General features: G+C 42.3%; 1 protein-coding gene across 8 annotated transcripts in view; it reads left to right on the top strand.

Annotated features, from left to right (window-relative positions):
- Positions 1-1,583: 1,583 nt before the first annotated feature.
- EPS8 (EGFR pathway substrate 8, signaling adaptor) overlaps positions 1,584-19,958 on the top strand; it is a 139,299-nt gene continuing 120,924 nt past the window's right edge. For 5 of the 8 annotated variants that reach the window (XM_062591196.1, XM_062591179.1, XM_062591171.1 and 2 more), the window contains exon 1: positions 1,584-2,044. The gene's annotated coding sequence lies outside the window, so the exon portion shown is untranslated. Of the gene's footprint in view, positions 2,045-2,773; positions 2,877-19,958 lie in introns of those variants that run through there. The other 3 variants (XM_062591204.1, XM_062591189.1, XM_062591163.1) reach the window with 2 other exon arrangements.

Raw genomic sequence — 19,958 nt, 5'->3', positions numbered from 1 at the left:
TAATTTCATTTTATATTTTATTTTGTTGGCAAAAAAACACATTGCAATGTTTTCCAAAAACTAGTCTTTGGAGAGCAAAACTGAAGTGCCTGTCTAATACTTATAGATGTTTACAGAAATCCCCAACATGTCCAGACCAAATCTATCTCAGCAGTTTTGAGTCCATTATGTTATTCATAGTTTTAATATTCAAGTAGTAAATCTGAGTTTATAAGTTACATTCACCTCTTAGATTCTACTGAAAGTGATTTAAAAATAATTTTAAAAAAAGATGAAACAAAGAAAGATGCTTTTAAGGAGCATATTCTAAAAACAGATACAACCCAAACAAAATCCCAATCAGACTATAGCTAACTTTGGGACTACAGAAATCTCTGCTTCTTCTTCAAATTTTCTGACCTGTGTTGTTTTGTAGATGAGACCATGTTTAACCTTTCAGCAATAGTTTACCTCAGCAACAACCAAATTGGTTCCCTATTTGGGATTTCTTTTTTCTTTTTTCTTGCTGTCTTTTTTAGAAGCATAGAGAACGAAGGAACCTGGACCAATAGCCCCTTTTGTTTCTCTGCCTTTATATGGATTACACAGGATTAGCCTCAGACTTTTTGGTCCTAAGTTAGGAACAATTTGGCCTTTTCTTAGTGAAGCTACATATGCCTTAAAAGCAAGAAAATAATTGTGCCCATTTTTATGTTTTTATCTTGAAAACTTGAGGGAGAGCATGTGCTTTTAACAAAAGTGGAAATTCCAGTATCAAAAGGTTAATCTTGAATCTCCAGGCTTGCTGCAGCCAATACTGTACAATTTGAATACTTGCCCATCTATTTTCCCTACCGTCTGAATAACGGCACTCCCTGTGAATGTGCAGATTTGTTATCCACATGCCTTGCATCGCACGTGCACCTGAAAACGAGGTTGCAGCTGGCTTGGGCCAAGGTAACTCATGCTTGGCAGAGTTCCATGGAGGAAGGGGGAGTTAGCAAAGAGTTTCTCTGCTGGGTTTGCCAGACACTTGTGTAAGTCATTCATCATCTGTAAGTCATTCTGCAGGTTCCCAGTAGAGAAAATATCTTCAGTTTTTTTTACAATAGGGGCAAAATACTTGGAATATTTCTTTATTTTCCCTAAACAGGTGAATGCACATGAAACTTCTTCTTCATCTCCTGTGTTATGATGTTCTGATCTCCTATGGGCAGCATTATTAGCTTCATAAATGTATAAAGATGATTTTATAAATATCAATATGTGCTGTACACATCCTGAAGAAAAGCTGCTGATACATGTACAGGATTAAGCACAATTCATTTTTCTACAAATCTTCCCCCCTCTCTTTTATTCGTCTGACTTCCCTTTCCTCATCCTCACGTCCCATTTTCTTTCCATGCTCCTGTTTGTTCCCTCTGGTCCTTTTAAATATTTTCTTCCCGAATTAAAAAAAAATTACATGTATTGCCAGCCCATGTGGTTTTCTGCACGTGTCGTGTGTCCCTTGTTAAAGAGAACTGGAACGGGGGCGGTCTTGGGCTGCTATCCAGGGAAGAAGGGGGAGCTGGAAGAGAGGCACTATATAAGATTCGGCAACCTTACCACCGCAAACAGTGACTGCAAAATGCCTTCCTTTCTCCTTTTCTAAAAAAAAAAAGTGTTTGGGGAAAACTGGTGTCCTTCCTGGAGAAGCAGTCAGGGGCACGGCCCTGGCAGTGGTGGCTCTGACTTCACCTGCCCCGGCAAATGAGTCACCACCGAGTGTTATAAAAAGCCAGGACCTGCCAAGTTTCACTTCTTGGAACTGAGTGGAAATTTCAGAAAGCAGCTGCTCTTTCTTTCGTTCATACTTTCTCCTGTGTGGGTTTCTTGAAGAGAGCTCGCAATCACAGAGCCTTTAGAGCGCAAAGGACCTGTTGCTGCGTTTGCATAACCGCGGCGCAACCCTGCGAGTAGTTATTTGTTCGCTCCAGACCGGCAAAGATTTATGCGCTGCTTTAATTCCGAGCTTCGCGAGGAATCTCGGGGAAGGCTGGAAGGCGGCTCCCGGACCGTGCAGGTGTGTAGGTCCTGCAGGACTGCCCGTGCCATCCTCTCAAACACCCGGAACCGCGCCTCGGAGATCAGATTCGCTCTCTCGAGTATTACCTGAAGGGGGGGGGGGGGGGGGGGGGCGGCTCCTTTCATCCGTCTGATGCTGTGAGATTAATGTTTTCTGGCTTTTCTCCTGAGTCGCCTTTGGAAATGAAGTAAGCGGCAACGTAAGATTCGCAGGGAAGCGGCTTACTATCACCAGCATTATAAGGCTCGCGATGGAAAAAAAAAAAAAAGAAAAAAAAAAACCCAAACCCCACGAACGTGGCAAGAGCGCGGAGTGAGGACGCGGGCGAGGTGCCGGCGCGCCGCGGGCGCCTCCGCACGGGGCCAAGGGCGCGCGGCGCGGTGATGGGCACCTGCGCCTCGGCCGGGTGCGCAGCGCGGCGGGTCCGCGCGGGCGCCGCGGCGGCCGAGCGCCTTCCTCGGGGATTTCGAGCGGGGAAGGGGGATTTCTGCTCGCTGTGAAGGCGCTGCGGGTGCGCTTCCCCCGCCCCGGGGAAGGATTTCGCTTTGGAGTGGTGAGGGGCACGGCGGGCGCGCAGGGCTGCGCGGGGCTGGGCCGAGCCGGGCCGGGCCGGGGGGCGGGCCGGCAGGGGGAGCTGCGCTCCGCTCCGCGGCTCCTGCGGACCGGAGGCGGCGGCGGCGGCGCCCTCCCCGCGCCGCCCCCGGCACTTTGTTCCCGGCGCGGAGCCGCCGCGCTCGCCGCTGCCCCGAGCCCTGCGGCGGCGGCGGCGGAGCCCCCCGCGGAGCCCGGGACCGGCCCCCGCCCCTCACTGCGCGGCGCATCCGCGAAGGTAAGGGGCGCACAAAGGCGGCGAGCCCCGTCTCTCCCTCTTCCCCCTCCTCTCCCACCTCCCCCCCCCCCAAAAAAAAACAAAAAAACAAAAAAAAACAAAAAAAAAACCGCAACCCTCCCTACAGCCTCCCTAAGTGCTCGGCGCCGCGGCACGGCGACTTGCGGCGCGTTTGCCCCCGGCAGGCTGAGCTGGTGCGGGGCGAGGGCTGGGCGCCTCCGCGGCTGCAACTCGGGCAGGGGCTGCGGGGAAACTCCGCGCCGCTGCGCGCGGGGGCACTGGCGGCAGCCGCGGCCGCCGGAGCCTGTCCCCGCCGCCGTGCCTTTGCGGACGTGTGTGTGCATATAGATTTACGTGCGTGTGTGTGTGTGTGTGTTCCCTCTTCCCCCCCAAACCCACCCCGCCGCTGCGGTGAGCGGGGCCGCGGCCGCCACACCTGCGCGCACCTTGCTCGCCAGGCTCCCGCGGCAGCGCCGCCGGCCGCGGGTCTGGATCTCCGCCGGTGCCGGAGCAGGGCAGCCGCCGTGGCTGAGCTCTCCTCCTCCTTCCTCACCTGCTGCCAGGTGACTTGCCTTTCTCTCCATCTTTTCTGTTCTTTCCCCTCCCCCCGCAAAGGTGGCACAAATCATTCGTAGCAGGAGAAGGGCAGCTTTCAGGGTGGGCTAATCCCCTCGTGCGCCTGTGCTTCTGCAGTGCTGTGCCCTGTTGTCTTCCTCCTCCTGCTCTGTTCAGCCCTCTCCCACTTTTCCCGATAACTTTCCCTGGCGTTCTTCCTCTTCCCCCCCTCCGCTCACCGCCACAACACGCTCGCTTACACGTCGGCACCGGCGCGCCCAGGGTGACCTGGGTGCGCAGCGGCCGACAGGTTTGTGGTCTTTTTTAGGGTGATCTAAGGGTGCTAACCTGTGTGGGGTTGTGAAAAAGCAGCGCGCTGTAGCTTCCATTAAACCCTAGCTTCAAGATAGTCAGTAGCAGGCATAGAAGAAGAATGGAACAAGTTTTGCCTCAAGTGTGTTGTTCCCGAATCAACCCTCTCACCCCAAAACCCTGCTTTGTGTTGGCTTGTGGCTTTTGAAAGCTCTGAGTCTTAGAGGTGCAGCAAGATGACCTGTAATGCGGCCTGTTTTGTTTACATAAAGTGAAATATTGAAGATAAAAATACTACTTTTATGTTTTTTGCTGAAATATTAATGAAATGATGAATCTTGGGTTTCTTTGCAGCACAGAATGTCTTTTAATTGTGCCTCTCCTTCCTTTTGTCATCACAAATGTGGTTCTCCTCCCTTTCCTATTGACCATCCTTCTTCTCGTTTGTGATTGTGCAACGTCTATCTGTCAGCTGCCAAGACTGCTTACATGGAAAAATATAAAAATGACCATTTTTGTAGTTAACAAGTGGAAATACAGAATCAGCACTGTGTGACCAGTCTCCTTTCCATGGAATACCAGTGAAATGCCGCAAGCAGGGCCCTGTGAGAAGTGGTCCTCTGCTGAGGCGTGCTGGGAATGGTGTGGCCCTTTCCTCTTGGGGAGCAATGGGGACTGCAAGGGCTTCCAAGATGTAAGGAAGATGCAGCATAATATCTCATCCTGATGTCTGTGGTCTTAGATTTTTTTTTCTTTCTTTTAATGTTGATAAAAAAAAACTCAATGTTTCAGTTAAATGTAGTTGCCACTGTTCTGGAGCAGTTGCCAGACTCTCAGGTCACGATGAGTATAGCATTATTAGCATACTTGTTTCTTGTAATGACATAGCGTGCTCAAAGCTTTACGCAAGCAAACTGCTTCTTGTTTTTACTCATGGAGACTGTGGAAATATAGCTAGCTTTGGACAACACTAGTCACATAATTCGTAATGATTGTAGTTACACATTCTCATAATTCAGAATAAATATTTCTGATTGCATATAATTTTGAAAGTATCCAGAGAATCCCATGAGATTTAAGTGGAGAGAGCTAACGCCCCTTGAGTAAGAACACCCCATAATGGTTAGGTGTCAGGCTGTGTTTAATGATGATGAAAGGTCCAAGGTTCATCTAATTTAGATTGAAAAAATACAGAAGTTATGTGCTTCACCATAGAAGTCTTCTGTTTGGATGACAGCTTACTTCATGAAATACACTTAACTTTCATTCTGTCCCAGTCCAGCAGTAGATGGCAAATCACTTGTGTTAAGTATTGTGCTTTCCCCTGCTAGTGAAAGTTTATTAAAACCTAAGCATCCGAAGATGAATAATTGGTGCCCTAAAGGTCAAAGTAGACTACATATACGAGAACTTTTCTGTTCAGCTACTGCAATGGAATAGCAGAAGACTTGAAGTCCACATGATAAAGACTAACCTAATAAAGTGCTTGCTAACTTCAGTTTCTGTTCCTAGCACTTGCTTCTTGTATACGCCTTATCATAATCTTGTGTCACCCTGTTTTATAGAAGAGTGGTCAAAGATATGAGATTTCCTGGAAGAAGCAGCTTTTAGCCATACCAGGCGGAAATATGGCAGCTCTGGATCTGTGATCCTTCCAAACTTTGGAGTGCACTAGAACCTTTTCTCTTTACTCTGCGTGGCTGGGTAGCCAGACAGAAAAGAAATACAACAGCTAGGAAGTGTGTTGCTTACAGTACAAACAGTGTGCAGTACCCTATCTGGATATGTCGTTTGAGAGAGAATTTCAAAGTTGCTGTGTTTGTGTGTGTGTGTGTTCTCTGCAGGTAGATAGGTTTGGTTTTCATATTTCCTTTGACACCAAGATTTCTTCTTGCCTCTGAATTTATAGGCATCTAGTTCTGTGTCTGCTTTGTCCGTAGGGATTTAGCGTTTTCATCTTTCTCATTCTGAGCTGAGTTCCCAAGGAAGCTAATCAGCAGCTTATGACTAGATTACTTTCAACTGTTTTTGAAGCACAGTGTTTGTTTTGTGGTGCAGGCATCAGGAGATGCCTGAAATACCCCTTGTTCTGAGGGTAAGGCAATACTTTCTCACTGCCCACTAAAACTGTAAGTCACTAAAAATACCATTGGTGGCTAAACTAACAGTGCAGTTATATATTCCTTTTTTTTTTTTTTTTTTTTTTTTTCGCACTGTAAGAGTTCAGTATGAGGCTGATGTGTTGATTTCATGTTAATTCTTTCATTTTTACAAGTATTAAATGCTGTGCATTACTAGAAATAATTTTGTTGAGGCCCAGAATTAGAGTTCCTGCTTTCACTGAGGGCAGTAACTGCTGTTATTTTATCTCAGCTCTGCAATCAGATTGATTCTTTTATCCAACACACTGATTTTCTCATAGTTTGGTACCTATATCGATTTAACCCTGACACTTAGAAATTTAATTTTCCTGCCTTGGATCTCAAGTTAGATGGTTACTGTCATTTGAATTTTACATCTTGGCAGGAACTTCAGCTTTTGCTATGGTCACGAGTCCTTACTGGGTTTCTCACTGTCGCATGCATACATGAGCTGAAGCACTTGGTCATTTAAAGTTTCCTCTACGTCAGTGAGATTACTCGGGGTGCCTGTGGTTAAGTATTTGTCCGACTGTTTGCAAAGTAAAGCTCTTGACTTGCTGTAGCTGGAAGATTAGAAAAGATTTCTTTTATGGTCCCTGGTATTCTAGAGATTCTGTGCATTTTCCCCTGTTCCCTTGCAAGGTTAGTCACAGTTCTCTTGGAAAGACTGGGATGGTGGGGATGAAGCAACCTTCACATCTGCGCTGTGGGTTTTATTTTGTTTTTGTAATAGTATGTTGTGGCATCTGGGGGGTCAAAAATTAGTCAGTTAAAAATGCAAACGTTGTTAGCGTTAGTTTTTGAGGATCTGTTTTTATCGGGTGGTGCCCATGAGCCCACAATCAGTAATCACTAATCATGTGCCTTTGATGTTATTTGATAATTAATCTAATTTTTTTAGTAAAAGTTTAAAATATTAGCCAACTAAGGGCCTTGAGTGCTGTCAGTTAAACACTTTAAGCCCTTCCCCTGCTCCCCCTCCCCATGCCACTGTCTGTGTAATTAAAGTTACTCATGCTGTGAATCTCTACAGGATTGAGATCTAAAGTGGAAATAGCGTATTACAAATTGCTTTGTTTGCATTTATTACCTCCGCTGTTTTCTGAATAAATTCCAGAAACCTTATGTGTTCCAAATAGACAAAGTTAGCAGATGTCTGTAGCTGCAAAGGTGCCTGGTTAGTATTTTAAGGTGAGTATTAGTATTTTAAGATTTGTACATCTCACCTTAAGTCATCCATTTCTATGGGGTTTTATGTTATGTAGCTTTCTGATATTTAACAGGCGTCTTCATCACTAATGCTATGAAAGGGAATTGTAGTTGCATTTGTTCTTAGAGCTTCACTCAGGTTAACTTTTTGACCAACTAGGGAAATTGCTGTGTTACCTAATAAAGCTTGGGTTGTGAAATGCTGAACCTGTTTTCTTGAGGTACAGGGAAACCTTTGAGTATTTCAACAGACTATTCAGGGGAAAAAAAATCACATTTTTAACAATGAGATCTGTTGAGTGAGAGTGGGTGTTACAGATGTTAAAGAGTTTGTCGCTACAGTGGAAGAAGGTGGCTCTTCTAAATGGAGATGGAAACTCAGTAACTTAAAGTAGGCTTTGTGCAGATAACTTTATTTATTTATTTATTTTTCCGAGGCTTTCTTTTTAGTGTGCTGGTTTTACGTAAGACAGAATTTATCTCTTAAAAATCCAAAGTGATAGCATTCATGGATTTTAGGCTAGCACTGCAGGAAAGCAAATGTATTACTTTTTTGAGCATTCTGTGAGTGTAAAGGAGCTGCATGCAGCTGACTTAATTGTGAAGGTTGTGTGGTTGGTTCCCTGTTGGGCAGGAGAGAGAGAGAGAGAGAGAGAGAAAATTTTTCCTGTAGCTCCCAAATGCTTCGGACTTAACCTACTGTACGAGTATCACTGTGAGCCTTAATGTCTGTAGCTCAGGAATGTTTTAATAGGAAAATAAAGGGATGACTCATGGGGATTTGTGAGTATTACTTTCTCATTTCTGCTCCTGCAAGTAAAAGCATTTTTGAAGATTTGAGCAAGTAGAAAAGCAGGCCCGATGCTTGCTGCTACTCCCATCAGCGTGCCCTTCGCCTCTCCTTGGCCTTCTAGGAGCTGGCTCAAGTGCAAGGAGAGGCTCCAGGTCAGATATCAGCAGTATCTTTTCATTGTTTGTTAATACAGGTCCAGAGCCATTAGGAAAATGAAACAGTATTTAATGTACCTCCCAATTTGGCTGCGTAAAAGCTGTTCTAAAAACATGAGAAGTAAGTGAGATCAAAGAAGTTCACTTGCTCTTTAATATTTACAGATATGTGATGGGATCTAAGCTTGTCCTAGTCTCATCAATGTTTTCACTTCAGGTAAAATTTGTCGTTGCTGTGATTTGTTTCTGTGGTGCTCCTAGTGGTTTGTTGTCTTCTGCCTGAAACATCTGAACCCCTGCTAAGAAGTAGTCTTGGTCATTCAGGGGTGGATGAGAGGGCTTAATGTTGGTTCAAACCTCCAAATGCTCTTCTCACTAACATTCAAAACCCTTTTCTTACTTCTGATGTACCCTTTCTTCTTCCAGCGTGGCTTCTCTTTCAGCTTCCTTCCGCAGTGTCTCTGAGGTGTCATCTTCTCTATTTCCTGAGTCAAAAATCTCTTGATTTCCAGTGCAATGTCTCTAAAATATAATTTGATCTTGAAGAAAGCATTCTTTTTGTCTGCAGTGCTTTCACCTAATCCATAAGCAATTTCACATTTAGTGTTTCAAAGTGGTATCTGATTCGTACAGGTATTCAAGAAAAGGTCAGTGCCTTCAGGAATTCCATTGTACATCATAAAAATATTTCTGAGGGTACATAGTTCTGTTACACATAACATATGAATGTGAGACCTTTGTACAAAGAGTTGAGACATTCTTCTCTCCTGTTTAGCTCTTGGGGGCAACTCAGAGTACAAATGACAACAATAAACTGAGTCGTTGCTATGAAATTGAGTTACATCGTGAGTTTATGATACCGAATTGTAATAAAATACAGATCAATTATCTTCCATGCCATTTTAAAAATGGAAAAGTCAGCCATTTATAGAAATGCATCTAACTTACAGCTTTGCATGACATTTCTTAGGAAGCTACTGGGTGCATTGTATTGCCTTCAGTTGGAGATATAAATACATCTATATTTTGTATTCAGAATTTGGTGGCTGATAGTATATTTAAATGCACATTTTTTATTTCTTCCCCTTTTATTTCAATGTCATTGCAGGCTTGCTCTTCTCGAAGTGGAATTTCTTACTCTCTGCTCAACTTCTATCATTATTTATTGCTTGACAATTCTTCCCATGCTCTCACAACCTTAGTGTAATGTTTCATCTCTTCTGTTTCCTTCTCTTCCTGTATTTAGGGATAAAGAATTGTCTTGGGGTTAGGGCAGAGGGCTGGGAGGTAGGAGGGTGGAGTCTGTTCCTACTTTAGCTACAAACTTCTTTATGGTTAATAAATCAGTGTTAACTGGTAATTAGCCTCTTCGTACCCTCTCGCAGGGGGCAGGACAGAGTGAGGGATCTGCACCTTGTACCTTGTGTCCCTGGTGTAAATAGTCACTGTGTTGATGAGTGTAGTCTCACTGCTGAGGACCAATCATAGCTGCTTTCTCACAGCCATGGGTTTCTTTTTCATGATTGCCAGTATGTGCTCTCATAGCTGCTTCAGTACTAGAGCATGGACATGTTTTGAGCCTTGCCTTCAGCTTTGGGCGCTGTTCTCCCTGCTCTGTGGGCCCTAGGTTCATTCTCACAGTGTTTTCCTTTCTTTGCTAGCTCAAGCCATGGTTGTGCGCGCTCTTCCATATTCTGCTCCCTGTTCTTTCTTTCTTTATCTCCTAAGTTTTTCCAGCCCTTTTTGTTTTACTTTGCTCTTTGGTACTCAGGAGAGCTCTACCTCCTAGCCTTGCGAAATTCACTTCCCACCAGTTCTTCCAGGAAAGCTTTTCCCTTCTCACAAGCTGACTTCCTTCTCTTGCCCATTTGTGTCCTCAGCCTTTATTCCAGCATCTTCTGAAATGTAGCTCCATTGATTTCAATGGGACTGTCTGTATGTGAAATTAAATGGGTATTCAAGTCTTTGTAGGAATATGGCTTTAGACAGTAATATCTTCTCTCAAGATTTAGCACTGTGTGTTTTGTCTAGGTAATAATTTAAGCTGGCTTCAAGCTGTTACGGAGCTCAAGACCTGAATAAGAGGTGTTAGCGTGTCTGTTTAGTTTTTTTCTTGTATGTGAAAGAAGTCTGATTCACACAAATCTGTTCAATCAATGACTTTTACTGAATGAGAAAGTAAGATGTATTCGTAACTGTCTTTAATAAGCAGTGGTATTTGTAGTTTTTATTTCTATTTAGAATTTGCTGTGTTTTTCTCACTTTTTGTATTAAAGCTACGTATTGACATTGAAGAAAATTACGTGTTCATATGTTTCTTAAATACTGAGAGTGCAGAATATAGCTGTGGAAGTACGTTGCTTTGGAGGCCTGGTTTTGATGGTGACTGACTGATGTCGCGATCTAGTCCAGGTTAGCCGTGATTTGGCTCTTTTGGAGGTGGCTGGACCTCAGAGTGGAGGATTTGGCAGAGGAGGTGGTGGCACTCGTCTGCCTTGTCCAGTGCGTTGTGTTCCACAGTGGTAGCTTAGAGCAGCTGGCAGAGGTGAAGTGTGTCTTCCCAGGGAAAGTGTGTGTTTACTTTTTTGGAGGAGGCTGATGCACAGAGCATGAGAGTTTGTCCCATCAGATTCTCTGAGTATTTTAAGCTGTGCTTTTGGTAAGTCTGAAAGCTCTTACCGTCCAAAGAAACATCCATTTCCCTTTTAATCATCTCAAGATCGTGATTTCAGAGACAGCTGTTTTGTCTCTTTGCCTCAGTTTTTCCTATTTATAAAACTATCTGCCTCTCAGGAGTTCTGGGAGGCCTAATTAGCGAATGTTTATACAGCCTTTTGAAGATGCAAAGCCCCATATAAATGTTAAGTATTATTATTATTACCACCAGCTGCTTCCTTGTAATTGCAGTAATAAAAGTGTCGGTGCTAATGGTTGCGTTATCCGTGTTCTAGTTATATGGGCTGGTTTGGGCGGTTGTTGGGGTGGGGAGAGCCCTTCCACGGCCCTTGTCTCGCGCAGGAAACGAGCCACTGGGAGCACTTGCCGAGGTTGCCCACCCTGAAGGTGGCCTGGGGGCTGCCACTCTGCACGTTCCCTTTTTCAGTCAAGCTTGCGTTCCAGAGCACACACTATATACACACACACACACACATATATATATATATTTTTTTTTTTTTTCATGACGTTTCGCAAGCTTTCTCCGTGGCCTGACCTCATCTGTGGGTGCTGCGTCTAGGGCCGCTGTCGCAGCGGAGCCGGCTCAGCCATGAGGAGGTTGAGGGCGATGGGGAAACTGGCAGCGTAGCCCGCGAGGCCCAAGGTGTGGGAGAGCCGAGGTGAGGGGAGCCGTGCTCGCAGCTGCGGGATCTTCGGGAAAGGCTCTTAAAAAGTGGTTAAGCTCCACCACTGGGAAAGAATAAAGCCCCTTCTTGAGTACGATGGTATTTACAAGTCGCAGCGCGAGCTGGGGGTGGTCCCTGCTCCACGGCGTCCGTGCTGATCAGAAACGAGCCAGCAGCGGTTGCATTCAGAGTGTTTGTACGTAGAAGAAGGATTTTTGGTTATCTTTTGGAGGTGATTGATAATTGGTTGTATAGGGAAAGAGACATGTTATAAATCACAATTAGTCTTTAGGTCTTTTTTTTTTTTTTTTTTTTTTTAGGTCTACTTTTGTAAAACATCCATGACTTAATGCTGGGCTATTTTTATTAATGTTCTTGTGCTTATCTCACATAACCAGCTTGTTAAAAGAGGATATGAACATGTTTTAAGCCTCTGACTTATAAATTGTGAGAAAGAGAAAAGAAGATTGATTCCAAAAGGCTTAAAGGTAGATTCATTTTTTCTTTAGCCATTAAAATGAGGGAGGGAGAAATTAAACTGAAGTACTGGTGGGCCGATCAGTTCTGGTCAGGTACTCTCTAAATCGTTAGATTGAGCTCTAGTGCACAATGTAATTGTAAAACTCTGACCTAAAAGAATATAAATATAGGGGAATTCTTTCTTGGTGAATTGATGATTACATCTTCAAGTCGTTTCTGCCTGAAGTAATAAGGGTAAGAAAAGATGAAATAATAATGGGGCAACACTGAGGGGGAGCAGTTATTTTACAGTGATATTCTGAGGGTCTGAGGAGGTTACTTGGTCATGTTATAAAAAGAATATTAATGGTTTTGGTGTGTTGGATGGGACTTGAAAATAATTGTTCTTTGAAGAAAACTCGTCTGTTCTTTTTCTTCTAAACACTGCAGATAAGATGGAGAAGTTTGGAAGAACAGAACACATTCTCCGAGTTCTTCCTGCATTCTGAATTACTCACTATGAGATCTTGAGGTCAATGTTGTTGTTGGATGTTGCTTGTGTTTTCTCAGCGTGTTCTTGCTTGCCAAGTCGAGTCATCAGACTGCCTATAGCAAGTGATCAATTACTAACCCTGTCTTAATATCTAATACAACATAACACCGCTTACTTAAGTTGCTAGGGATGTTTCCTAGTAGCATTTGGATCAGCTTTAATGATGCGTTGTTGAAAGACTCGAATGAATAATTGATCATTTAATATGCCGGAGAGAGGGTATGGATCTGGATCATGGGCAGCATGGTGTCGTAGTGGCTGCGCTAAAAGGACCTGAGAAACAGAAATGATGCAAGCCAGGGAATTGGTTCAGTGCTTTATGGTTACGTGTAATCAAATTTTCCGACAACTTTGGACATCATTAAGCAGCAAGAAGAAAAGGCAGCTGCCTATTTATTTATGTATTTAAGGAAATCCTATTTTGAAAACAACCTTAAAGTGCACAACTTTGAAATCCTTATACCTAGAAACAGGAGCAGCTTAAACCTATAGAGGCAGGCAGCGTAACCCTCTGCCCCACAGGGAGTTGTCCCGGATGCTGGGTGGTAGATTCAGAGAATTTTGAAATGGAACTTAACTTTAAATACTCAAAATATTTTCAGTAGCAAAGTGGAAGAATTAATACTGTTGCGATGAAGCTTTTTTTTCTTTCTACTGTGTGAAATTGGTGGTGTCTAATTTTGAATAAAAATTTTAAAAAATTTTTTGAGGTCTGTAGAAGAGAACAACTATTTTATACTCCTTGCATATAGCAGTTCAGCAATTTGATAGGGCTTTTTTTCTATTATCACAGACTGTAAGAAAGAAGTATAATAGCTATCTTTTGAAGTACAGAAGATCTGCCTGAGGGGTCATCATTTTAAAGTATAATATGAAATGCTGTTTTAATAAGGTTTTCTCCTTGCACATTTTAAGTGCAAGGAAATGTGTATGTCAAAACCTGGTTAATCCTTCATTTGCACAAAGTATTTGGCTCTTTCCCTAACTGTCAAGGAGTTAATGGAGTGCTTCAGTGAGATCCTGCATTGCTGGACTGTAGTTATTTTGGTAAGAGATTCCACACTGTGTTTGGTGCTTCATGAATTAGCATCATAAAATAAAACGAAATTGCCGTTGTCAGAACGTGTGAGCAAAGTGATCCGATTCCTATTGTTTGTGTGCGCACTCGCTTTCAAAATTAAGCGATTTCCCTTGGACTTCCAAGTCATTCGTACAAACTGGTGAGGTTTGCCGGGTTGCGTTGTGTTGTATGAGCTTGTGTCAGGATAGTTGACGGTGTAGCTGGCAAGAAGCGACGGTACGCGTGAGATGACAGCGTTTCTTTCCTGTGCTCCCTCCTCTGGCCTTGTTACAGTTGGAGCGAAAAGGTGGCTCGGCTGCCTCCTGCACCCAGCTTGGACATGGTGTCCACACCACAGGCGTGTCCTCGGGCTCCGTCCTTTCCTGGAGTCCGGCACCTGGCGAATGCAGACCATATAAAGGACAGCGTATATATAATTTCCTTTTCAGGCAGGTAGACTCAGTGGGATAAGATTTTGGTTTTGCAATAGGGCTCCCCTTTGGCTTGTTATAAACATTTGCATTGTGGTAACTCCTCTAGATCTTAGTGACTGGAGGATTTTTTTTGTGCTAGGCACGCAGTTTCATGAGAGTTTTATTTTTTAAACACAGTGTCTATTTTTAAGTCAGATGATCTGTAAAAGGTGTTCTAATGCCACAAGAGATCATTACGTCATCTAGTTTGGCCTCCAGGATATATGAAGGACAAGAGTTTCTGCCCTTCACTTTCTGGTAGAAAAGTGTAAAACAAGATAAGCATGGTTCAGAGGCACCCTTTTTTCTCGTCCTTCCTCTCTGTCCACAGTAGACGTAATAATTTAAACTGTCTTCCTCAAGCAAAAAATAGCATTTTTATACTAAATATGCTAGTGAACTTTTAGTGGTTCCACATTTGAATTGCAGGAATGTCGGATGGTGGTCCTCCCCTCTAAATATTGTTGTTTGTATTTATACTTTTTTCAATATGTAACAGATACATGGCACAGATTTCCTCTTCTGCATGTAGACCTTTCCCCAAGACTGCATAGGCTAAAAGCAGATGATAAGAGAAGTCCTACGATCTGTTCTTTCTCGCTATGCTTTGTTGTATAAAATCAGATCACACTTTGCATAAGAGAAGTATGTAGTGAGTCACATTTTTGGCTCACATGGCAGACTCTGAGATATTTGGTTGGAAAACAACCTGTAAGAGTTAAGGGCTACATTACCCTTCTGTGAGAAAAATCCATGGAAGTGTTTGAAGTTTCTGGATACCTTCAACCTTAGTACCTGTGAGAGGGTCAAGACCTTTTAGACCATGGAGACGGTGTAGTACAGCCACTCAGAAATCCAGGCACGTGCTCTGCTAGTACTCCCGGTAATAACAGCAGTACTGCTTTTTGCTCTATGGTCATATCTTGTTCACAGCAAGAGTCACCGATTTTATTTTAATTTTACTATCTGTTTATTTTTACTTCATGCAGTTTTAGTCAACTGAATCCCCAAGGACTGTGTGAAAATGTGCCTGCCTGCACACAAATGGAACAAACCCTGCTTGATTTTTAAAACCTTCTTTGCAGAGCTTTGGTGCAAGGACATCTTTATGCATTTTTCTTTATGCTGTAGTAATTTAACAGATGACCCTGCTCTTTATATGCTCACTGTATGTCTCCTGCATGGGACTCTTGCTTCCAGCGAAGAGGAGATGTTCTGAGGCAGTGTCATTGCCATAATTATTTCCAAATTACAGAGCCTGCTATATATTTCTCTGTGCTTCCCCTGTGATAGGCATGTGCCTTTAGGAATCAAATGACCTTAATAATGATGCAGATTTGGAGCTTGGGGTCACTTCTGTGGAACAGAAGCTCTTCTCATAGGCTTTGGGATGGTGATATTGTGCTTGCCAATTTGAAACCATATTTGACTAATATTCTTGGCCTAAATCTGTGCTCTTCTGTATGAACACATCTCCCCCTAAAGCTTTTACAGACACATTAAATCATTTCTCTGGAGAATAAATAAATTGCAGGGCTTTTGCCCTCTTGCATTTTCTCTTTTGTGTCTCTGAAAAAATAAGTATATAAATTCTGCACAGACAGGGTTTTCAATCTCTTTCCAGTTTTGCAACAACTGATTATTTTCATCTAGAGCTAGAGTCTTTCCTAGGAATAACAGCTGTGGTTATATACATATGTCTTCAGCAGTTAATATGTTCCAGGCAGTGATATAATTCATGTAATGTGAATCTGACAGAGCATAGGTTCTACTGTACAGTAATATTCAGATGTTCTACTGCTTAGGAGAACATATTCTCCCCTTTTTGGGGGTGCAGGGAACAGAAATCTTTGATTTCAAAACTGGCTTGCCAATAATTGCCTAAGACCTGCCTTATCCAGTTGGATGGCCAATTGAGTCTGGTTGGAAATGATCACTGACAAAGCTTGGAAATGGAGTTTTTGAAGCAGTTTTACTCAATGAAGGGGGACAGGGTTAGTTTGAGATTAAAATCTTGATCCTTTCAATACTCATTTCTTCCACTGTTGATAATGGGACAACTTGATTTTGCCTATTATTTAATTCTAAACACTTGTGAGATTAAAGCTCAAAATCTTGTGCTAAAAAAGGAAAACCAAAGAAAATTCTGATTTTTGCTTTATTAATAGAATCTTAGATCATATGGAAACAATTTGAAACTATTTATCTTTTTTTTTCCTTTTTCTTTTTTTTCTCTTTTTGTCCTCATCTTCGTGGGAGTAGTGGCTTGTGTTTGAAGTGCATGCTATTTTAAACAAGCATTCTGATTTCACAAACTCTGGGCAGTGTCAAACTCCAGACACAAAAACAAACAAACCAAGGAAAAAATAATCTCTGTCTGAGATGAGCATGAAAAAAAATGCACCTAAAACTAATATATTGTCTTCTGTGCCTGTCTTTAATATTCGTTAGTATTTCTTTGCAGTCCTTGGGGTACATATTACAATCAATTCTTAAAATGCTTGCTATCTTCAGATTCTGGAGTACAGAAAGGTTGGAAGTGCCGTCCTCTGTTGCTGGTTCATGTAGGTTGATGCTGATTGTACTGTGTTCAGCTGTGGTTTCGGATGAGAGGTGGGAATTCAGAAATGGATTTGGGTGCTTATTGACGAGTAACCTGTTCTTGGACACATACTGTAGCCTGGTGAAATACACGTGAGGATTAGCCGCTTTGTTTCGGGGCTCTTCATTTATAAATAGCTGCGTGTAAAGCTGGTTATTCAGCATTTCTGAAGCTAATGAATGATATATGGCAGGTCATCTTCAAGGTTATTATTCAGTAATGTCCCAAACAGAATTAAGCAATTTTTGCTGTAAAATTGAGTTAAGCTCTTAACCATTACGGTTAGTCACAAAATTCCAGTTGCTTGCTGGGCCGAAGAATCAGCTGTCATGATTTCTGTACTAGTGGTGTGAGTGGAGTGTATTAGCTGTGGTGTATGATGTGAGCAGAACGGGCTAGTAGTTATATATTGGGAATCACTTAAGTGTTTTACCTATGTAAAAACTTCCATCTGTGACTGCTGTGAGCTGGGAGAGATTTCAGGGTCTGTTATGGGGTCCTCTAACTTAGAGGTTTCCCTTAATTCTTTCTCTTTCTAGACTTTGTCCTCAGTAAAAGCCAATAGTTAATGGAAAGTTCATCACTAATTGTGCACTATATGTTTTTCATAGCATATGACTGGAGCAAAAGAAACCCTCTTTGTTTTGGTTTATTTTCAAGTATCTGGACTTTCTGCATTGGCTGAAGACCAGTAATGTTAGCTATCATACAGTGGACAACAAAATGACTCTCCCAGCGACCCTAGGAAGATAAATCCCCAGCAGTGATATCAGGTGGGGCTATGACCACGGTAGCCGTTCTGGAGTCGGGAAGCCAGTGCCATCGCTGCTCCTGCTGCTGGGGAAACCAGAGCTTGTAGTTCTCGTCCCTCTTCTGAAAAGCCCTGGGATTCTTCTGTCATCTTGAGTTCAATCGGCCAAGTCCTGTGAAAACAATGAACTGACTTGCCTCCGGTAACATGATTTTATCTTGAATTAATCATAAGTTGTCTTTTCTTACAAAGACAAGTGCTTTTGTTTAACACTAAAATTGCTTTATCTTCTTGGAAGTTGTAACACTTTAGCTAACATGTTAAATTTACTTTTTTTCCCCTCTAATAATCCTTTTACTATCTGGCTCTTTGATCTGCTCTGGATTTTAATGGGGTAATTTAAGAACAGATCTGTATTTTGGCAATTTGACTGTGGTGCTTTCTGTGAAATCAGTTACTGTTTAGAGAATGACATCTGAGTCTGCCTATGTTTCTGCATGACTGGAGACTGTCACTACTCATTTGAACTTATTAGTGTTGGAAATGGATATACTGTTTCATCCAGAGCACTAGGATTCAAATTCAAATGTTGGTCCCAAGTGTAAAAGCAGTAGTGATTCTAGTCTTGAGAGTTTGCACAATTAGGGAATAAAGCTGTGTAGCATCTCAGAAGTGTTTGGTGCTTTGTCAACAAGTTGCTAAAAGAAGGTAGTGGCATTTTGGACAATTCAGGAAGATACTAGGTTTGAATAGAGAAGATTAATACAAGGAAGGATACGGTGCTTCGGCTGAGGATTGTTTCATGGAAGACATTAAGCCTTGTTTTCAAGAGGGGATATTCCCAATCAAGTTGGGAATACTCATGTTGGGGGAAGAAAACGGAGCATTTGAGAAATTCAGATTTTTTGAGAGCGTAGCTGCAAAGCTCTTCCTGAAAATTGAGCCTCTGAAATGGCTCTTGATAGTCTGTGCATACAGAGAATGATTCTTGAAAACACAGACCTTGGGAACAAGGGCCGTGCGCCCCTGTACATCGTTAGAGCACTCAGACACGTGAGCACTGCTCTCACTCAGTGACTTTTCCCATCTAACAGGGCTCTGAGCCAGAACAGCAGAAAGGAACGAAAGGCATCCGTGGCCCACTTGGATGGTAACTGGCCCTTAACGTAACAGTGTCTCTGTTCTTCTTGCCACGTTCTAGCATGCAAAACCTGATATTTTTCTTTGTTGGTTATTCTACCGCTCTATTATGTTTAAATATATTCCTTGAACAGAGCTTATTTGCCTTTATACCTTTCTACCCACCCATGCCTAATGACAAGCCCGAAGCACCTCTGTAGTGGAAGTAATTTAATTGGCCAGTACACTCACCATTTGAGACCAGTAGTGGGTTAAAATGAACAGCTGGTGTTTCCCAAACTGGAAAACTCACCTGAAAAGGTATGACTTTAAACTGTCCTCTCAAGTTGTAGGCAAATCTTGATCATGATGATGTCAGGTAACCCATGCCAGATAGCAGCCCTGCAACCTAGGGAGTTGCACTCCCTCTCCCAAATGTTTGCCTGCTCAGTTAACAAGTATGGTGTATTATAAGATCAATCTTGTTTTAACCTTTTTCTTCTTTGCTGAACTCAATGCAGCAATAATACAGTGATCTTGTTTGAAACTCATGGCTACTAGAGAATCCAAAGGTGACTTTCAAGGTGATGGTAAGAGTTAGGACAAACTAGATGTTACTGGTGGATTTTCTTGAGACTTCCACGCTATCTCTCAATATCCCATTTATTTCTCTGTAACAAACTTAAGAATTGGGAAAATCTGTCTTTGTGTGTAAATAAGTGTTCTTAAGGCAGATTTACAGTTCTGCTAACCTGTAATGCATCAGCTTGCAGGCTCTTTCTGCTCTTGACAGATGATAAGGGTTGCAAAACTTAATTTTCCTCCCATTAAACTTCCTGAATAAAAAAAGACTGTTAAGATTCCTTTAAAAATAAATTTAAAATAAAATCAGAAAACTCTGAGTTAAAGTTTATAGGAGCATCAGCCTTTTTGCTCTGTTAACTGGAGAGATAACTGGATATACGTTTTTTTTTCCATTTATCCCAAAGAAGATTGAACTTTGCCAGCTTTTTTACAACTGCTACACTTAACAGTTGCGATTATATTTAAAGAAATAGTATAAAATTTCATCTATCAATAAAAAGAGGCTTCTGAAGAGTAATTAGAATCCCTTTGCATCAGATTTAGACAGTAAATAATATAAAAGAGTGAATCAGTTGAAAAATATATGAGGAATTTCTAAAAGATACAGTATGAATAACCAAGCTGGACTTCTGCAGAAATGCTTATGAAGAAAGACATTTTTGTTGTAGCATGTGGTCTGCTGCTCGCTGACTTGCATGAGGATGCCACATCCAATAACAAAATTCATTTCTGTAACACAGTAGTTAGACTTTAGCTCAGATTAAGAGAAATATTCCCATATTAAAGCACTACTACCACTTACTTGGAAGAGATCTCTCATTTACTAAAGTCATGCTTCCTGTGTGAAGTAGTGACCTGATCTTAAAGGAAGATCTTACCTGATCAACTTCTGAGTTTGTATTGCATTAAGTATTACCCATTTTTACAACTCTTACACTAAATAGCATTTGAAGAGGATGTGCTTTCCATCTAAT

Source organism: Rhea pennata, chromosome 1 (assembly GCF_028389875.1).
Source record: "Rhea pennata isolate bPtePen1 chromosome 1, bPtePen1.pri, whole genome shotgun sequence".
NCBI classification, from domain to species: domain Eukaryota; kingdom Metazoa; phylum Chordata; class Aves; order Rheiformes; family Rheidae; genus Rhea; species Rhea pennata.
Note: the sequence above shows the minus strand (reverse complement) of the source record. Positions and strands in the feature narration are given on the sequence as shown.